A 22,164-nucleotide genomic window follows, 5' to 3' on the forward strand; every position below is an offset into this window, starting at 1 on the left:
CCATTTGGGCTACCTTCATCATACCTCTTGCCACACCACTCCCTTTTTGGGGGAATGTATGGTAATCACACAAAAGATGTTTCAGTGGCTAGTTCCTCAATGTAGCAGAAATGCTAAGTCATGGCCTGAAGCAGTGATTGAGCACCTGGTAGGAAGGCAGGGCCAATCCAGGGGAGCTCAGGTGAATCCAATTCACCTAAGTGATTGGAAGGGGGTGGAGCCAGGATCCACCCTTTCCCAGATCTCATTTAAGGGTTGGTAGTGGAGGTGAGGGTATCTTATGGGAGATACTTGCATGTCTGAGGCCTTCTGAAGGTGAGCTGGTCGGTTGGTCGGTTGGTCGGTTGGTCGGTTGGTCGGTTGGTCGGTTGGTCGGTTGGTCGGTTGGTCGGTTGGTCGGTTGGTCGGTTGGTCGGTTGGTCGGTTGGTCGGTTGGTCGGTTGGTCGGTTGGTCGGTTGGTCGGTTGGTCGGTTGGTCGGTTGGTCGGTTGGTCGGTTGGTCGGTTGGTCGGTTGGTCGGTTGGTCGGTTGGTCGGTTGGTCGGTTGGTCGGTTGGTCGGTTGGTCGGTTGGTCGGTTGGTCGGTTGGTCGGTTGGTCGGTTGGTCGGTTGGTCGGTTGGTCGGTTGGTCGGTTGGTCGGTTGGTCGGTTGGTCGGTTGGTCGGTTGGTCGGTTGGTCGGTTGGTCGGTTGGTCGGTTGGTCGGTTGGTCGGTTGGTCGGTTGGTCGGTTGGTCCATGGCTGCTGCATTTGTCTTGTTTTTATTTGCTGTAGCTGAAAACTTTACTACTCTACTATTATTGCTGTACTTGCTATCACATTATAGTGTTACACTCAGGATCCCCTATAGTCATGGATCTGTAACTAAAAGCAGGATTACTTCTTAGGTCTATTTTCAAGCACTACTGAATTCTCAAAAGCTGGTCCCACATTAGGATACTGTTGAATACAAAACTCTTCCAAAACTCTGAACAACCAGCTCTGCTCTGAAAGAAACAACTGCCTGACTTTTCTACACCATATGAATAACAACATTAGTTTCTGTATCTTAGAAGTTCTGAAATACTACTGTTAAAATGAAGTTCTGGGATACTTCAACAAGCAATAATTGGGCTGTAACTTCTACTGCAGCTAATACAGCACCAAACTTAACACTGAAAGATGTTTGGTTTATGTTAAGGAGTTATTTTGTCATAGCAGTCACGAATTTCCACTCTCTGGTTTTATTCTCTTATGTGGATTAATGCACTTCCTATTCTTTGATACTGTCTATGCAGTCACCAAAGCTTTAAGCATAAACCAAAGCTTTCTGATGTTGGCACATCTTGAGACTGAAGCAATATCAGTTAACCAACAGACAATGAACTCTTCTTTTTAATATCTTGAAATTGGATTTGTTAAAGGAAAGCTCCCTTTTGCTAGTGCTCACGTGTTTTTTTTTTAATGTTTTTCTTATCCACAGCTAGTTGTGTAAACACAACAAATATAAACTGCATAATTTCACAACATCCAGATTGTGTGGAGTGTGTTCTCTAAACAGATCTATTAAAAAAAAAAAGTGAACAAGGAACTTGGTCTGGAATAACTGATATCACCAATTTTTCTTTAACAGCAGTGATTGTTTCCAGGAAAGTTTTGAAGTTTTTTATGTTTGCTTTAGTGGAAAGTTCATGAAGAAGAAAATGATCTTACTAAATAGCATGTCCCAGAGATGAAAAAAACCTGATAGAACACAAAGTTAATTAAACTGTTGTACTTACACTGCCACTTAATAAGGTCTCATACAAACTAATAAAAAACATTTGGTGACTTGAAATACCATATATGTTTTGCATAGGTTTTTTATTTTTAAGTTCCTGCATCTTATGCAGCAGCTGAAATCTTATCATTAAATTCTGTGGGATGGTTCAAAAACCCAGAAAGAGTATTTTCTTAGAGGTTGTTTTAACTATCATGTAAAATATTATTGATTTATACAATAAATGTCTGGTTCTATATTTCATTTCCTCCTTGCAAAGAATTTTTTTTTTTTGGAAGGCGTTGTGCTTAAGCCTGTTTTAGATGGCCTCATTAGTATTCGGTACTTTCAACTCCATCTCAATGAAAGGAGAACTAGGTCGAACTGGCTCTAACAGCAGCTCTGCATGGCATGTGATGTGCAGAAGTAAAATCCCCGATTTAAATACATTCAATATGATAAAGTTCATGGTTTTGGTATGGAATAGCTGCATTTGGTTTTATGTCTTTATTTCTGGTGCTACACGTAAAAGCTGCTGGCGTTTGTTGGCATTAATCATGTTGCTTGTGTCTTGAAGACCTGGGTAACAGAAACATCAATACAAATAAAACCATACTTCCAACCACTACTTAGCTGCTATTGCAATGTTTCTGAGGAGTACAGGGGAAATGACTTAAAATGTTTTTAGCATATTTTAAACAGTTTTATTGGTATTGCTGTTTTCCCTTTCTGCAACTGGAAAATCAGTTTACTTCAAGTTGAAAATGTCAGCCAACTGGAAGAAAATAGATCTCTGCTTAATGAAAAATCTTAAAATTTTGTTGTTGAGCCCCTGCGCAAGTTTAACTACTACTTCTAAATGTAGATATGTTTATCCTCTGTAGCAGTGTACTATGAGCAGATTTAAAAGCACAGGGCAGATGCTGTTCTGGACATTGTATTACCAGGACGTCTCTGTGGTGTATCTTAGACATCTTGATTCAGGAATATTTGAAATTACTAGTTCTACACCTAGGAATGGTTTGAAAGAAGGGAGCTGTACTTAAGCCAATAGGTATTGTTGAGAGCTGCTGATGTAGCCATAGCCCTTCAGGGCTTTCAGCATAGTGCTGACCCTCACAATCTGGCTGAGGCAATAGGAGTAGTGAAAGGAAGAATCACCAAAAAGGTGTTTTCATCATAAGTTTCTTTTCAAAGCTTAGGGACACAGAATGATCAAACATGGTAGAACTAACAGGATGTGCTGAGGAAGGATTTCATCCCTTCTTAAAAGCTGCGACAGCTTTCCCCCAGCTCAGGAGATGGGTGCTTGAGGTACTCACCTAGAGGGAAGAGGCCTTCACAATTCTTCTCTGTTCTGTAGAAGGTGTGTGTTCACACAACCACCCTTTAGTCCATACCTGTGGATGCTCTTGCTTTTAACCCAGGTATATAATTCTGCCTCTGTTTAAAAAATGAAAATTTTGTGAATAGAAACTTGAAGTAGAAGAGACCAATGGAGTTTCTTACTCTTTTCTCACTCAAACTCCTCTCATCACTTCTTCTCACATTTAATTTCCAGTGACTGCACTATTCCAATGAAAATGGAGCATAGGAGTATCCATAAGCATGTAAGCAAAAATATCTTAAAATCTCTGAAAATGTCAAAAGTAGGACCCTTTTTGCAGTTTTGAGTATAATGTTTCACTGCTTATTTGGGGCAGAAATTATTCCCATATTTCTTTAGGATTGGGAGTCCCAGATCATGAGTGTGACTAATCTTTTATCTCAGTTTAAAATGGTTTATCAGCTACTGGATCTGCCACTTCTTCAGTCGCCTTGTCAAGGACCAGTTACTGATCCCACATCACAACAGTGGAATTTATGAGAGGAGGAAGAAAATAACAATTCCACATCTTGAGGGAAAGAAGACATTTGTCTGGAAGTCTGGCTTTATTTTTGAGATGGCAGCTGCTTGGAACTGTTGACAGATTGAGTGTTGGAAATTGTCCTGGGCCAGATGGATTAGTGATCTAGGTTTAGGTGAAGTGGTCAAAGGTGCTTTATAAATGCAGTTTCCAACATAGCTATCACCACTATGCTGTGGTATAGGTAACAGAGTTATTTTAGAACATGTAACTGAGTTGCTTTAGGTAAGTCTCACATAGTTCAGTTCTATTACCTTTCTCCCCTTCTGCTGAAGCAATTGCAGTAATCTGAAACATTCCAACTACTACTCCTAATTGAATTAGGATGGGCAAGATATCTGGGCAAGGGTAGTAAAGAAATACCTTTTAGTCAAGCAATCACTTTCAGTCTTTCTGTATTATTTCCTGTTACTCAAATATGTTGATCAGATTCATGGTCACATTATAAGGAATTTTCCAAGGAACAAAAATGAATTGACCAAGCAAGAACTGGAAAGGGGAGCAATTAAGGAGTTCCATCTATTCATGAGAATCAGATGGATTCCTTTTCTTGCACTGTTGCATTCAATTTGTTATTGTGCACGCTTCCACAGATTAAGTAAGTTTTTATTTAATTTTAAATGGAAATAATGGAAAATGGAAAATTTTTTCTCTGTGCATGCATAACGTTAGTCAACTGAATGTAACACACACAAAAAAAATTCACACATACGTGCTTTTCTCTTTATGAGACCTCTCTACTATCTTGTGTGATAACTGCAAAGGCCTGTTTTTCCCTGCAGTTGCCTGGTGCTTCCTGATGGTCTGAGGAACATCTCAGAAGTACAGGTTAGAGATCCATCTGTCTCAGTTGCTTCTGTTTGTGTCGAAATCCCTGAAGATGCTTGGCAGAGACCTATGTCAAGCATTACTCTACCCAGTACAGTTAATAGAGCTTCTATTGTGAATAATTACATGTGTATAAGTGACAAAACACAGAGCAAATCAGTACGCCATTATATGCTTTATTTTGTTCAGGCTGCTCCAGAGTTACATAGCAGTGTTCTGGAAGAGCTCATGCATGAACTGAGAAGAACTATATTTTCACACAGTTGAAATGAGCAATTTAGGAAACTTAATTATACATCTTAAATGCATTTGGTTCCTTCTTTTTGTATCTTTTTTTTCCTTAGTACAGTTTGAAAACTGTCCAGAAGATCTTCTGTCTGCTGTTCCTAAACATAATGTCAAACCATGTGTCAGCAGGAAGGCTGTGGTTTTCAAGTTTTCTTGGGCATGTTCTCCCCTGCTTTTACTGTGCAGGTGACAAAATACTTAAAACATCAGCTCATTATTCTGAACTGTTATGATGTAATATGCTATGTTAAACATGCTATAGTGTAACAATTGCTATAGCAACTATTCACTTTTTGTTCAAAAATAGAAATAAATAGTTGACATCTTGTGGGAACTGAGCAATGTTTAAACTGGTACATAAGACATAGACTATTCTGGGCTAAGCATCATGTTGAAACCAAGACATTTAAAGTATATTAGTTAGCCTCTGTTAAATTGTTATTAAATACAATACGTAATTAAGCTGAAGTAATCTAATTAGGCATTCAACTGACAGGGGTTTCCAGTTGACTGAGGTTTTGCAGTGCCCATTTTGTACATGCCAGTAAATGTTAACCTTCTTTGTGAGCAGCTGACCCTTAAAAAGATGCCCAAGTAGGAGATTGTATCATATACAGTATGGTCTAAACTTAATCCTGACCACAAAAAGGTCAAGATTTTCCACTGTCTTTCATGTAATACCTTAGGGAGATTTTTTCCCGTTTCTCAAGCAAAATACTGTTTAGTGAGCTTCCTCTTCTTTGTTTCTGTTTTCTGAATCTCAAATTAGTAATTGCATATGCAGCAAAGCTGAAGGAGACCCAAGAAGATATTCTGTCCTTCAGACAGGATTAAATTTGTCCTTATAGAACAATATTCTCAAAGAGTCTAATACTTTACTATTAAGTGGGAATGTTGTTCAGTTATGAATAGAAGAATTTCTCATATATATGTATACATTTAAAAACTGTTTGGATATGGTGCTCAGGGACACGATTTAGTGGTGGGTTGTTAGGGTAGTATAGTTAGGTTGCAGTTGGACTTAATGATCTTTAAGGTCTCTTCCAACCCGAGCAATTCTATGATTGTATGTACATGTATATAAACATTCAGAGTATAGACTATGTAAACATCCATTCTTGTAGATCAAATAAGGCTTATGTTTCTCTTTGGAAGGCAAGTCAGTGAGTCCTGCAGCACTGTAAAGCACTTTATGTGTTCTTATATCACTTTATACTGTTCTTATGGTACAAAATTAGTAGTTTGCCTAATTACATGAAAGGGAGCACTTTATATAAACAGTGATTTTATGGAATTTATGTATGTCAAGAGGCAAAACATATCCAGATATGGAACTACATATAGCATACTAGGCACTGAGTGGGGTGTTGTAAACATAAAATGTCTTACTGGTTCAGTCTCTGCTTTTTGGTTTTTGGGGGGTATGTCATCTTGCTCCTTTTTCCTTTGATTTCCTATTCAACTTTTAATCTTCCTTGTTTACTTAGTATGTCTCTCTTTGAGAGTAGCAGGAGTTATATTTAGTTATTTGAATGATAGGTATCAGATATGAAGTAGCAAGTAGCAGTAAGTGTAGATCTGTGAGTACACTGATAACTACACTCTAAAAATTTTACACGAAATGTGTCCTCTGCATCTTATTTTAACCTTTGGTGTTGCATCATATTTGGTGTTGGCAGATGATTAAAATGAGTGTACTTACTTGTATTTCCTTAATAAATAGCCTACGTAAACTGTCTTCCAAATGTGCAATAGCTAGAAGGTGATGATTTGGTTGGGAACCAAGCACTTGATAACATGTTCAAAAGGTCCTAACAGGAATCAAGTGTTAATTAAAAAAAAAAAGTTACAACAGCATAACCTATAGGCTTGAGAAAGGACTTAAGATTTATTGAAACTGTATTTCACAGAGCTATTACAAGCAGAAAAAGACTGTACATATTTAGTTGTCTTCTCATGTGAGTCCTTAATAATGGTGGACTTTATGGCCCTTACCCTGCTCTCAGGACTGTTTTAATAGTTATATAATGTGCACAAGTACTAGGGATGAGTGCTGGCATCCCTGTTATTTTTTTCTTCCTTTTCTAATGAAATGCCTGAACCTTAAGTTAGAGTCAGGTTTCTTCTTGGCTGTATTCCTCCTGGCCCATGATGCAGCATTTCTGGCCGTACTTCAAGAGAAAGGGTGGAGAACAAGTTAACCAGAATACCTCATGGCCTAAGCACTTCCATAACATACAAAAGATATGGGTTCAAACATTCTCAGCTTGAAGAAAGCACAGAACTCCTAATTCTTTGACGAATTAGTGGAATATTCTACAAAAGGGTGGTTACTGAAGCATCCAAGTGCTTGTACGTTATCACATCTAAATTTCGAGGAGATTAATGTGGAATTTATATGGCTCTCTGCCTAAACCTGGACTACAGCAGAGTGCTATGAAGGGTATAATACAGTGTTTGCCACTTCAGAACAGGCTCTTTCAATCATACAAGTTGCTTCCAGGCTAAGTGCAGAAATGGTATCTATATCAGACTATTAATTTTGCCCTTGTATATAAAAACCAATTGATTACAGGAGGCATGAAAACAGCAATGGTCAGTGATTGGCTATTGTCATTTCAGGTGTTAAGTAAATTATTTAATATTAATTATTATACCCCAGTTAATAATCTAGGCTATTTTGTTCTTATTGTTTTAACACTTTCTAAGTAATACAGTAATGCTTCAGAAAGGCTTGAGACTTGGAAAAGTTACATGTGGAAAGGATACAATTTTCTGATAATTGATTGTCTTATGGCTCACATCCTTTCAGGCATATTTTACCTCTATAAAATCTACTGTGTAGGGCTCTATGAGCAAGATGTTTGTTAACCTCTAAGGGTAAAACTCCCACACACTATATTTGTATAAATGCATTCAGTATAATTTTCAAGGTAACCCTATATTGGTCATGACTATCCTTGTTTAATCATCAGATCTATTAAAACAAAGGACCTGGTTCTGCTACCTTTACATAGGAAAAACAGTTTAGTCTGAGGGCAGCATGCCAGACTGCTGCTATCCCTACCTTTTAAATAAAGCACTGCTCAACTGAATCAGGGCCCTCTGATGTGAAAGCAAGAGGTGCCATGAATTCTTCTGCATTTGCAACATCTAATTTAGCTGTGTTTCTGTGGTCTTAATGTCCTGAAGCCGTAACAGAAATAAAAGACTGCTGGCAGACTCCATTTGAAATATTAGAAGAGTGTCCAAAGGCTTACTGTTTATTTACACACCTAAACATAAATAAACCTCTCATGCACCACTTTTACCCAGAGGCTAAAGTACATAGTTTTACAGTAAGGTCATACTTGTCCTCATGTTTTGGAAACATAATCTCTCTCTCTCTTTTAAGGTTCACAATTAATTTTGTTCCAGCTCTGGCTTGATAAATCCATCCACTTTCAAAGAAATCAAAAGCTTCTTAAAACTGAAGATTGCTTTAATTCAGATGTAACATTAAGCCTGGTCTTTTAAAAATAAAAAAAGGCCATTTAAGCCACATGTACATGCATACATTTCTTAGGAATATGTCATAGAATCACAGAGTTGTTTGAGTTGGAAGGGACCCTTAAAGGTCATCTAGTCTAACTACAGTGAACAGGGATGTGTACAGCTTGATCAGATTGCTTAGAGCCCCAGGTAGCCTGAGCAGCTTGTACATGATGATAGCCTCACTCTACTTGTGGAAACCATCCCACCAGGTTTCAGTGACAGCAACTGCATCATAGTTTTCTAGTAGCAGAAAGTGTAATTTGAGAGGGCACTACTTGTTATTACAGAGGCCAAAGTAATAGGAGAACTGGCAAACAAAAACATCTTTTTCTGAATGTGGATGAGAGGTGTAACTCCCTTGCACACACTGCTAGGAAGATTAATGTTAATATTTAAAATCGCTACTGGATCTTGCTCATACTTGAAAATGATTAGAATATCTATTCAACTAAATCTAAATTTTTCCTTCTTCATATCAGTCTTCTAGTCTAACACCACACTGCAGGAGAAATCATGTTTGCTTAAATTATTTCTAGAGCCAGGAATCTGTAGTGCTGTGGACAAGGTCTGGTTAAATATTCAAACTACAAGATATTTAATCAGTAAGAGTCAGATGCTAGCCTACAATAGATACCTCCTGCCTTTCTTTGGGCTGCAAGAGATATAAAGCTGATTTAAAGAGAGAATTTGGGAGCTTTTCTTTATATCGAGATTACCCAAACATAGGGAGGTTGGCTCAGTACAGGTGCCCTTCTGTAACAGTGGTGTTCTGGTTCAGACAAGTGAGTGTTGTTGGGGTGGCATCCCCTCCATTAATTTCTGGCCAAACTAAAAAAACCTGCGTAGAACATGCAGCTGAGACATCTGACCAGTTTAATCCTACTGCCATGTCACTCAGAGGTAAGAAACCTCTGCTTAGTTTGAACATCTATTCACACAAAAAGTACTATATATTTACTAAGTAGACTTCAGTCTGAAAGGGAACTACTCTCTAAAGGAAAAATTTGACTCAAGGCAATGATTCTCTGATTCCTCGAGTTATTTTAATAAATAGTTTGTTACAACCTAGAACATTCTGATCTAAAACTAACCATTTGTAAATCTTAGATGAGCCTGACACCTGGGGAATGTAACCCAGTGTATTACTTTCTGTTGGTTCATCACCCACGCACAGAACTGAACTTTTCCAAATTTGTCCTGTGGGATAGCAGAACTGAGCCCAGAGATTATTTGTGCCTTAATCTTCCACAGACTTCCTGTGTGCATTTGTTTAGTTGTTTCAATTCTATTGCTGTGTTTGTGAACTTCACTGAATCTAATGGCTAGCTAAGTTTTCCATTGCCCTCTCTGACCTAGGCTATAGATTGTCTGGACTGTGGACTGACTTTTCTGATAAATCTCTCTACAGCATCTAGCACAATGGAGATCTTAATATATAAGGATCTAATATAACACAAACATTAGGAGACATAATGTCATATCATATCAATGACTGGAACTAAATTGAGTCACCCTACAGCACTGTATGCAGACCCTGCAGAGACCTTGCACTAAGAAGGAATACAGAAGTGCAAAGTGGTCTTAAGTTTTCCAGAGATACAGGTTTATCCCTTCCCATTAAATAACCAATAAGCAGGATGAATAGGATGGAGGCCATAAAATCTTAATGCCTTTTTTTTTTTTTCCCCAGTTGGGGATCAAAGACACTATTTAAAATGAAATCAGTATGTTATTTCTCTTACTGCAATAAGCTATTGTTTATTAGTGGAGTTTACTAATAGTGCTTCTCTCTGGGAAAATAGCTATAAATACCCAGGTGACTTACCAGCTGCATTGCTCTTACCATTACATGGTATTGACAAGGCTTTACCTTTTTCCACCTTTTTTTTTCTAATCTGTTTTATCTTATGCCATTGAGAATGGGATGTAGAAAATATTTTTTTCAAACAGGATGTAACACGTCCTCTAATACATCACTGAGGTGACAGCAGAGCTGCTAATAATAGGTAACATTTACCTCTGAGATTCTACTTATTCATTCCTCCCCTCGCTTACTTTAAATGGCTAAATAAGCATGAAACTATATATCCAGGAAGTCTGATACAATAGTACTCTACGTGGATCCCTCCCGGGCACACTGATACACTGTATTTGGTAGAATTACATCTCCAGATTGATTATAGGCTTCCTAGAAATCTGAGAGAGGGAGAAATTAAATTAAGGGAAAACTGGAACTGTTTAGTTCTGGGAAGATCCTAACATCAAGATAAAGCAGTATTTCATAAATATGTTACATTTTGAAGCCTTTACAATTTCTCTTATGGGACAGACAGATTTGGCATCTTCAAAGTGCTAATGTATAAATGTATGATGAAGAAATACTTTCCTAATGATTACTTGCACCTTCCCGGAGCGCAAAGCCATAGATAGACTTCTACACGTTTCCTCTTTGCCAGTGTTGGGATTGTTGCTGGATTTCCCTGTGCTTCAGGGACTTCCTCTGTACTGAAGCGTTTGTGGTTGTTACTTATTTTGCAAGGAGATTGTCCTGTGTGCTTACCTACTGCTTCTGCACTTTTTCTTTTAGAGTGCAGAGATTATAAGGCAGCACCATGAAATGAGGACACAGTTCTTCTGGGTCTAAATGGATCCTGTTCTTTCCTTTTCCATGCCTTGGCTTTCTGTTCCTCCTGATCACAGGACTAGAGGTTGGAAGGGACCTCAGGAGGTTTCTAGTGTTCTGAGGTCTGACCAAATTTCTGTCTGTCTAGTACGCATCACCCTGATTTGAGCAAACTCATCAGTAAAACTGAAGTAAGGTTGCTAAAGGAAAGTTAAGATGGATAAATGATATAGAGGATATAGATACAGATATAGAGAGAGATATAGGTATGGATAGATGTGGTACATACAGACTTAAGATAGATATGTGCGTAATGCAAATGAACACCTGAAGGCCAATACACCTGCACATCAAAGGCTAACTCACTTGGGTCCCCTCTGAATGTGCAGGTACTGTGGAACACACTGCAGACAGAAGAGGGAAAGCTGCACAGTAAAACATGAAATGAGACTGATATCATAGAATCACTGAGGTTGGAAAAGTAATCTCCAAGATTATCTAGTTGAACTGTCAACTACTATCAGTGTTTCCCCACTAAACCATGTTCCCTTAGTACTGCATCTAGAATCATAGAATCACAAGGTTGGAAAGGACCTACAAGTTCATGTAGTCCATCCATCCTTCTATCACCATTACTATCCACTGAGCTATTAAACCATATCTCATGGCACCTTGTCCAGACATCTCTTGAACTCCACCAAGGACAGTGTCTCCACCACCTCCCTGGGCAGGCCATTCCAGTGCCTGACCACCCTCTGAGAGAAAAATTTTTTCCTTATGTCTAATCTAAGTCTCCTCTGGTGCAACTTGTGGCCATTTCTTCAGGTCCTATTTGTTTCCTGGGAGAAGAGGCCAAATCCCTCCTCATCACAACCTCCCTTCAGGTAGTTGTAGAGTGCAACAAGGTGTCCCCTGAGCCTCCTCCAGGCTAAATCCCAGTTCCCTCAGCCACTCCTCATAAGGCCTGTGCTCCAGACCCCTCACCAGCTTTGTTGCCTTTCTCTGGACACGCTCCAGGGCCTCAATGTCTTTCTTACAGTGAGGGGTCCAAAACTATACACAGTACTCAAGGTGCAGCCTCACCAGTGCCGAGTACAGGGGAACAATTGTTTCCCTGTTCCTGCTGGCAACACTATTTCTGATACAAGCCAGGATGCCATTGGCCTTCTTGGCCACCTGGGCACACTGCTGGCTCATGTTCAGTCTAGCATCAATCAATACCCCCAGGTCCACTTCCTCTATGTACAATGTTATTGTACATGTTCCAGGGCCTCAATGTCTTTCTTGTAGTGAGGGGCCCAAAACTGAACACAGTAGTCTAGCTGCAGCCCCACCAGAGCTGAGTACGGGGAGATGATTACCTCTCTGCTCCTGCTGGTTACACTATTTCTAATGCAGGCCAGGATTGCACTGGCCCTCTTGAGCACCTGAGCACACTGCTGGCTCATTCTCAGCTGAGCATCAATCAACACCCCCAGGTCCCTTTCCTCTTCACAGTCATCTAGCCAGTCTGCCCCTAGCCTATAGTGTTGCATGGAGTTATTGTGGCCAAAGTGCAGGACCTGGCACTTGTCCTTGTTGAACCTCATCCCAGCGATTCAGCCTATCCAGATCCCTCTGAAGGGCTTCCCTACCCTCAGGCAGATCGACACTACCTCCCAACTTGGTGTCATTTGCAAACTTACAGAGGGTACACTCAATCCCTTCATCTAGGTCATCAATAAAGATATTAAACAAGATGGGCTCCAGTACTGACCCCTGGGGGGCACCACTTGTAATGGGTCGCCAGCTGGACTTAACTCCATTAACTACTACCCACTGGGCATGGCCCTCTAGCCAGTTCCTTACCCAAAGAAGGGTATACCTGTCCAGGTCATTGGCAGCCAGTTTGCCCAGGAGAATACTGTGAGAGACTGTATCAAAGGCTTTGCTGAAGTCTAGGTAGACTACATCAGCAGCCTTTCCCTCATCTACTAGTCTGGTCACAAGGTCATAGAAGGAGATGAGGTTGGTCAAGCATGACCTGCCTTTCATGAACCCATGCTGTCTGGACCTGATCCCCTGGATGCTATGCACGTGCCATGTGATCTCACCCAAGGTGATTTGCTCCACAACTTTCCTGGTACGGAGGTGAGGCTGACAGGCCTCTAGTTCCCCAGATCCTCCTTATGTCCCTCCTTTAAATAGGAGTCTAATCGGCAAGCCTCCAATCCTCTGGAACCTCTCCAGATAACCAGGAACACTGATAGATGGTGGAAGGTGGCTCAGCAATCACCAACTCCCTCAGCACCCTAGGGTGGAGCATATCCAGTCCCATGGACTTGTGACAGTCCAGATGGAGGAACAGCTCTCTGTCTCTTCCTGAATCACCAGGGGTGTATTCTGCATTCCATCCCAGACCTCCAGGTCAGGGTGTAAAGTGCCCTGAGGATAACTGATCAGACTATTAAAGGCAGATGTAAAGAAGGCACTGAGGACCTCAGCCTCCTCCTTATCCACAGTGGTCACATTCCCTGCTGCATCAAGTAAAGGATGGAAATTCTCCTTGGTTCTTCTCTTACCATTAATACATCTGTTAAAGGATTTCTTGTTCTCTTTTATGGCAGTGGCCAGTCTGAGTTCAAGCCAGGCCTTTGCCTTTCTAGCTTCCTCCCTACATATCTTAGCAACTTCTTTGTAGTCTCCCCCAAGTAGCCTGTCCCTTCTTCCAGAGAATGTAGACTCTCTTTTTCTCCCAGAGTCTCAACAATAGTTCCTAGTTCATCCACACGGCCTTCTTCCCCTACAGTTTGCCATATGGCACTCAGAAACAGCCTGTTCTTGTGCCTTTAAGATTACCATCTTGAGGAGCACCCAGGCTTCCTGGACCCCTTTACCCTTCAGGAGCAACTCCCAAGGGACCCCTGTAACAAGTGTCCTGAACAGGTCAATGTCCACCCTCTGGAAGTTCAAGACAGTTGTTTTGCTAGGCACCCTTCTGACATCACCAAGAATAAAGAACTGTATGGGAACTGTTGAGTCACAGCCTGAATCACTGATTGAGCACGTGGGGAAAGGACCCAGTCAGCCCTGGGAGCACAGGTGAAGGCAATTCATCCGTGCAACCAGAAGGGGTGGAGCCTGGCTGCACCTCTCTTAGACCTCATTTAAGGGCTGACTGCCACTGGGAAAGGATCTCTTTCTACAGATGCCTCCTTGGTGAAGCTTTCCTGTGAGAACCTAGAGTCTTCCGATACAAGTGAGCAACCTTCTTCCCTTCCTTTATAGCACTTTTCTATCATAGAATTACTCAGATTGGAAAGGGCCTTAAAAGATAATCAAATCCAACTGCAACCTAGCCATACTATCCTAATTCTAACAACCCTCTGCTAAGTCATGTCCCTGAGTACCACATCCAAACGGTTTTTAAACACATCCAGGGATGGTGACTCCACAACTTCCCTGGGGAGCCTATTCCAGTGTTTAACAACCCTTTCTGTAAATAAATTTTTCCTGATATCCAACCTAAGCCTCCCCTTGCGTAACTTGAAGCCATTTCCCCTCATCCTGTCACCAGTGTGAAGAGACCAACCCCACTCTTGCTGCTATCACCTTTCAGGTATTTAAAGAGAGCAATAGAGTCTCCCCTCAGCCTCCTCTTCCCCAGACTAGACAGCCCCAGTTCCTTCAGTCGCACCTCATAGGGCATATTCTCCAAGCCTTTCACAAGCCTTGTTGCCCTTCTTTGGACCTGCTCCAGCACCTCCATTTCCTTTCTGTACTGAGGTGCCCAAAACTGAACACAGCACTCAGGGTGGGGCCTCAGCAGTGTTCAGTACAGAAGCAGGGTTACTTCCCTAGTCTTGCTCACCATACCGTTCCTGATACAAGCCAGGATGCCAGTGGCCTTCTTGGCCACGTGGGAACACTGCTGGCTCATCTTCAGCTGACCGTCCATCAGTACGCTAAGGTCCCTTTCCATCAGGCAGTTTTCTGGGTACTCCTCCCGAAGCCTGTAGGGTTGCCTGGGGGTGTTGTGACCAGTCCTTCCATCATCACACCTTTGTTGTAACACCTTTCCCATCATACTGATCTGTCCAATTGCTACAGGAACTCTGTAATTTCATGGTGACTCTGCCTAAGACAGTCCTCAACCCTCACATCTCCCACCAGTCCTTCTCTGTTAGTGAAGAGCAGATCTAGCAGGGCACCACCCTGGTAGGCTCTCGTACCAGCTTTGCAAGGAAGCTATATTCCACATACTCTAGAAGCCTCCTGGACTGCTTCCTCTGCACTGTATTATATTTCCAGCATATATCAAGGAAGTTGAAGTTACCTATGAGAACGAGTGCTGGCAATTGTGCAACTTCCACAAGCTGCTCATAGAATGACTCATCCATCTCTTTATCCTGATTAGATGGTCTATAACACACCCCCCCCTGCCAAGATGTCACCCCTACAGGCCTTATCCATAGACACTCAACTTTATCATTCCCAACCCCAAGCTCTTCAACATCAAAACATTCTTTAATATAAAGAGCCACATCACCGGCTAGCCTTCCTTCCTTGTCTATCCCTTCTGAAGAGCTTGTAGCCATCCATCACAGCACTCCAGTCATGGGGTGGTCCCACCATGTTTCAGTAATAGCAACTAGGTCATAGTTAGCCTGCAGCTAAACAGCTCCTCCTGTTTGTTGCCCATGCTGCATGCATTGGCATAGGTGCACTTCAGATGAGACACCTGCCTCACCCCCAGTTTCAGCACTGTTCCCCTAGGCTCATCTCTGGTGAGCCCTGTTTTGTCCCCTTCCCCCATATAGCTAGTTCAAAGCTCTCTCAATAAGCCCTGCTAGCTCCTGCACTAGGACTCATTTGAGACAGGTGAGTTCCATCCGTGGACAACAGGCCAGGGGCTGAATAAACTGCCCCATGGTCAAAAACCCCCAAATTCCTGCCTTGACACCAGCCTCTGAGCCAATTATTCGTTACCTGTGTTTTCCTAGCCCACTGCATGTCCTTTACAGCCCCAGAGGTATAGAACAAAACACCATATGGCTCCTGCTCATTGAACTATTCACCCTAAACCCCTGAAATCTCTTTTCATAGTTCATGGGCTTCTCTGAGCGATTTTATCACTGGCCACCTGAACTATGAGCAATGGGAAGTAATTGGTAGAGTGAACCATTTTCAGGAGTTTTCTAGTTATGTCCCTGACCTGGGCACCAGGAAGGCAGCACACTTTCCTACGGCTTGGGTCTGGTCTGCAAATGGGACCTTCTGTTCCTCTGAGAAGGGAGTCACCTACCACAACCACCCTTCTGTCTTTCCTGGCAGAGACAGTCTCAGCATGTGGAGTAGACTGTCTTGCCCTTTGTAACCTCTTAGGGGAGCCTTCCTGTGCCTTCTCACATACCCCCCCTTCAGTGTCCAATGCTGCAAACCTATTGCTTAGGGGGACCTGGGAACACAAGGTAGGTGGGGGGTGGTAGAGGGTGATTTGCCAAGAATATGGAGCATGGACCCTCTCCCAGCCCTCCCCATCCTTGAGGATCTAGATGTTTCTTGAGCACCTCCCGGGATGGTGACTCCACCACCTTCCTGGGCAGCCTGTGCCAGCACCTGATCACTCTTTTGGAGAAAAATTTTTTTCCTGATGTCCAATCTGAACCTCTCCTGGTACATCTTGAGGCCATTCCACTAGTTACCACTACCACTACCACTACCACTAGTTATGCAGGAGAAGAAGCCAATGTCACCACCGTCTCCTTCCTTTCAAGTAGTTGTAGAGGACAGTGAGGTCTCCCCTGAACCCCCTCTTCTCTAGACTGAACAATCCCAGCTCCCTCAGCCACTCCAGACCCTTCACCAACTTTGTTGCCCTTCCCCTGACATGCTCAGAAACCTCAATTTCTTTCTTCAACAAGGGGTCCAAAACCGAACACAGTACTCTAGCTGCAACCTCACCAACCATGCTCACCAGCAAAGTACAGGCCAACGATCACTGTCCTGCTACTGCTGACAACACTTTCTTATACAAGCCAGGTTCCTGAATGGTTCTCCAGTTAGCAGACATTTCATGAATAATACTATGCTCCCTAAAAAAATCATTATATCAACCTAACCATCTAACAGGCAGAGTAATTTCTTTTAGATCATAAATAAAAAGCAGACTTCATAATATTTCACTTTTCCACTGCAGATTTTTTTTAATATTATTTTCCTCTTTTCTACCATGCAGATTCCACACAGGCTACTGATTTTCTTTCCTAAATAAAAGGCTGGGGAATTCAATGTCATTAGCTGTAACAGTTTTCTCCATGTTTTAAAACAGCACTAATGACAGCATTGTCAAAAGTGTATCATCAATGAAGCATTGTACACATCACAGTTTTCTAAAAAAGTATCTGCTAAGATAAATATCTAAAATGTTAGAGTGTGTGTAAATGTACCTCACTGACCAATATCCTCAGGTTTGTATTTAATAATGTATTTAATCTTTTTCCATTCATTTCTTTCACAGGTAGTTGTAGTTAGTTTCCGGGTAGATTTGTGCACAGGGCCCGATAGGCATTGTAAATATAACTATTAATTGAGGTAATTATTATCTTAAAACATTTTAAAGAATGTGTTTATCTTATCAGATAAGACCAGTAACCAACTCCAGGCACTTAAACAAAAAGTGTCATTAACAAAAATTAGTGATCAGCTAAATTGAGTTATTCTGCACTCAGGACACAGAGTCAAAAATATGGCAGAAAATGGGGTACTAACAGATGATCTTTTGAAGTCATATTCTCCTTCTGTTTTTATGGAGTGTAAATATTGGGCACTTATGAGAATTAAAATCTAGTAGCAGCTCTTACTATTTTCAGAATAGAATCACAAAAAGACTGAATATGAAAGCTTCACAGGCAGGGGTATGCTTACAATCTTCTTATGCAGCACTAGATTCACTAACTTTCCTTGCTTTATATTTCATAATGCTCTTCAAGGCTAAAGAAGCTGAAATCATTCTATCATCTTCTGTTTCTCTTACTGTTCTTACAATGAAGTCATTAACTATGAAATTACAAGTCCCCAACCAGAGGGTGTAAGCAATATGAATTACTGTACTGTTTATAACTTAAACCTAGTCTTTCTATATGTTTCAAAACAGAAAAATTGCAGTAAGAATAAGAAATTCTTACAGCAGCTAAGTCCACTATTAATGGAATTTAAACGGTCATCAGACAAGTTAGATTCATAATTGTATTTTTGAGTTTCTGCTATTCCAGAAGAATGACTGCAAACTGAACATTAAGCATTATTGAAGCATTTATCCCCTTCAAGAGAATGACCACCATTGAGTACTATTACAGACTGGTATAAATGCCAAACGCTTTTAATGTTTTCCACATAATTTCTTATTAATCTGCCACTAAAGTAATAGTAATTCCTGTCCAGTCTCATCATCTCAGCTTGGAAGAAAAAGCCAAAGGAATTCCTTAGCATACCCAGGAAGCAGTGTGAATGGTGAGATGTTAGATGCCTATGATTTTCTACTGCTTTTGTGGGAGCTTGGACTGCTGAAATATTTATATTCCACCTCAGTATTATCAGAGGCTGAGAAAAATCACTCAGCGTGTTTATTTTGATATGCTAAAGTTAATAATAAGCTGGTATTTATCCATGAAACATATGTGGAAATGTTTTAGTAAAAAAGCATATTTTTCTCATTGTCAATTCTTTTGATTTTATAGATATTTAAAACTTCTAGAATCTGAATTATTAGTTATTATCAACCTTAAGTATAAATCTGGCCTGTTTTGCATCATTTATCCTGTGCTCAAGTGAGGCTACTGATTAAGGTGATTTGGATAGTTCAGTTACCACAGACATTCAGACTTCTTCCTTTTTATGTCAAAGAAAACTGCCTGGATTCATTCCCCTTGTGGACATAGGTTGCCTGCTGGCCATAAGCACAGTCCAGTTCAACCCTGCAGGAAAAAAAAAAAAAAAAACTGCCATCACCTTGATGCTTGACTTATTCAAGACTTCATCCTTCTTTCAGATAAGCTAGCAGTATAGCTTTCCTACATTCTGTTTGCATTTGTTTGTTTTGTATGAGAAATGAAAGACTTCAGACATGAAGCCCTGGAACTCTCTTCAGCAACCATGGAAAAAACTGTCACGATCAAGAAAAGAAGCTGAAAGCATTTTCACATGAAAAAGCAAGAGGGGTTAAAAGAAGAAGAAAATAGGGCTGTTGACAACATTCACTGGAAGTAAGGAAAAGGAGAAAAATTTGACGGAACACAACATTTGTGACAGGTCAAGATTCAACTCAGACAGGGAATTGCTTAGAGAAAGCTCAGATCCAAGAAAAAAATAGTAGCTGTAATGCTATAATATGATGGACAGTACAGCAATAATAGCAGAGCAGCACAATCCTAGGCTACAATAGAATAGAAGTGAAGTTTGGCTTAAAACTCATAATGTATAAGTCTGAGCTGATATCCATGCTGTCTCCCAGACTTTTTTCAGCTACTATTCTGTTTTTGTCTAGAAAGGGATATGAGTGTTATACCACTAGTTTGATTGTCATTCTCCAGTTCCTACACATTTTTGGTACTATCCTGTTATTCATAAGTCCTTTGCTTTAGGGAACATCTTGGGGGTATTTCCACGTGTCAGTAGCAAAGCATACCCTCTCTTTGAAGGCCAAAGGCTTAAAAGTCAGGAAATGGTATATTACTGTTTGTCTACCAGCAACTGTTTTTCCTTAAAACATTTTAGTTTTCATGGACTGTAACACTGAATTCTATGCCAGATGTTTGAAAACACCACCAAAAAATGGTGCAAAAGACCCAACTCTTCAGTGAACTAATGGAAAAAAATATGGAAATAGAACCTATTAGGAAAGATAAAATAGTCTCCTTCTCCAGTTAGTGTCTGCATTTCCAATTAGAGTGCTTCATCCTGTTCTAAAGCTTTTTGTGACACAAAATTAGACACTTTTCAGACCGCCTCCACCTGACCCTGAGACAGATGCTTTTTAGTACTGATTTGGTGCTTTTTCCACAAGCAGTTTGAAAAGTTTTTAATGGACACTGTAAATAAAAAGCTACATAAATGTGAAAAGGGATAACTAGTAACAATATAGTAAGGTCTTAATTTGTCTTTTTTATAGTCTTTTCAGAGAAAAAGGAACTCAATAGGCAGTTTTATACAAAGGGGAGCCAACAAAGAGATTGACTGCTGTTTCTTATCTGAAGATTGACTTTTAAGCATAACATAGATTGAAGCTTAAAAGAAAGGCTTAAGAATGAAACAGAATTAAATTTTTTCCTTCTATCTTTCAATCTGATCCCAAATTTCTGGTCTTCTAGAGAATTTAAAATAAGAAAATCAAAGTCTGATGCCATGGTAGTTGCTTGCATAACAAAATAATGCAAGCATAATAAAGAAAAGTAAGGCATCCAGGGAAATGCAGCCTATCTCAGCAAATTGTTTAGAAGTTGCTGTCTCCTACTGAAACTTCATGGATAAAAAAGAAAAGCTTTGAGTGTAATTTTTTCTCCTTTAAAAAAAACAACTGGCACTGATAAAGAAGTTTGTCTGGTCAGGGTTGAAAGAAGTAGAAACTTTTATTTTGCAATTTTATTATTTTATATTCTCATTAGTAGGAGATAAAATAGATTATAAGACCCTACAGAAATGTAGTTTTCCAGACTTTTTAGTAAGTTTTCAGCTTCTTTTATACTGTCCTGGTGAAATAAATTAGTTCATTACTTCTGGCACTGAACGTGTCACAAATACATTCTGCTTCTCAAGTATTTTAAAATACGAGCTGAAGAGATGCTTGTAGTGTTGATAAGTTCATACCATTTTAGCAGAGGAAGATATATGTTCTTCAGGCTATCCTGTGTTGTATCTGTGCATGACCATGGAGATGTGAAGTCAGTAGCCAATCTCTGCAGAATATAATATTACAGGGATGCCTAACTGATACATAGTGTTCCCAGCCCGTGTTGTGAACTTTGTGAAAAACAACCTGGAAAAACTGCTTCTTCCATTTCTGCCTCCTGGGAAATTTGCCACTAGCAGCTTTCTGAAGCTTTGACAAGGAAAAGCTGGGCCTCCACTGATCCTGTTTAAGTGTCAGAAAAAAGAAAGAAAAAAAAAAAGACGTAGAAATATATATGCCCCTCTTCCTATCTCCACAACATTAATCAGGAGTATATATGAATGATGTGGAATTGCTGTAGGGAATGAGGCTTGAAATGGAAGTGCATGTCCAGTGCACGGAAAAAAAGCAGGCCTTTCAATGCTGCGTGTATGTAGAAATCAAATTGGCAGTAAGTACCTAGCCTGCAAAATCCATCCTCTAACAGAATGACTGTTTAAATGGAGCTTAGCATTATGAATAGTTCTCATTGCCCATTGGTGATTCAGCAAGACCTTTTCTACTATTAAAAATCCACCCATGATTTTAATGAGTCTGAAAAGTTAGCTCAGTGAATTCCATCTGCGTTTTTCCTTCGATCTGCGGAGCATTGCTGAATAGCAGAGAAAGCATAGTGTCTCTGCCCTCTCTCTTTTTTTTAAAGGAAGTGTGCTTTCTCTCTTCCTTTCCCCTTCCTTATGATGCCGAAGTAGCAGAGAAAATGTTGCTGGTAATGTGGAGAGAAACACAGTCTGCAGCGCTCCCAATGCACATGCCTAGCAGTGGTGTCAGTATCATGACTCCAATCAACTGTTCCTTCCTATCACAACCCACACCCCTTCCTTTTTTTTCCCCTTAGTGTTGTTCTCAGGCCAGCAGCTATGTGTAAACAGGATGTGGGAGCTGTACTGAAATGGATTCAAGTCCTGTACACCTCCGTCCTCACCTCTGGCTGCAGTGTGCATCCTGCCTGGAACATCTGCTTCAGATAAATATAGGGAGAGTTCAAGCTGTGCAGAGAGGGCACTGCCTGCAGTTCTTCAGCTGGTTTGCTCTTGTCTTTATTTTTTAACATTATGAAATACAGAAAAAGTGTTTTACTTCTAACTGCAGGGCAAGCTTCCTGAAAATCATTGCCGAATGCTTTTATGTAACGTATAGACACACATTTACTAAATAAGTGGAAGATATTCTAAGCCTACTATGAGTAATAAAGTTTACTGTTTGTTTACTTACAAGTTCTAATGATGCCAGGCCAACTTGCACTTTCACATGCTGTGGATATCCTTGATGTAACTTGAGATGGATTAGCACATTTGGCAGTGCAGCTTTTAAAAAATTTCC

The 22,164-nt window shown here is 40.5% G+C and overlaps 1 protein-coding gene and 1 long non-coding RNA gene across 15 annotated transcripts in view; one reads left to right on the top strand and one right to left on the bottom strand.

The window, feature by feature from the left end:
• The window catches only part of LOC101749719, a 94,464-nt gene that overhangs the window by 57,489 nt on the left and 14,811 nt on the right, over window positions 1–22,164 (top strand). The gene's annotated exons all lie outside the window — the stretch shown is intronic.
• LOC107052934 overlaps window positions 1–22,164 on the bottom strand; it is a 92,324-nt gene that overhangs the window by 2,821 nt on the left and 67,339 nt on the right. For 10 of the 11 annotated variants that reach the window (XR_006938703.1, XR_006938706.1, XR_006938714.1 and 7 more), the window contains 2 exons: window positions 18,765–18,871; window positions 3,059–3,179 (listed from right to left, as the gene is read on the bottom strand). The gene's annotated coding sequence lies outside the window, so the exon portion shown is untranslated. The remainder of the gene's footprint in view (window positions 1–3,058; window positions 3,180–18,764; window positions 18,872–22,164) is intronic. The other variant, XR_006938718.1, reaches the window with a different exon arrangement.

This window comes from Gallus gallus, chromosome 3 (genome assembly GCF_016699485.2).
Source record: "Gallus gallus isolate bGalGal1 chromosome 3, bGalGal1.mat.broiler.GRCg7b, whole genome shotgun sequence".
Lineage (NCBI taxonomy): Eukaryota > Metazoa > Chordata > Aves > Galliformes > Phasianidae > Gallus > Gallus gallus.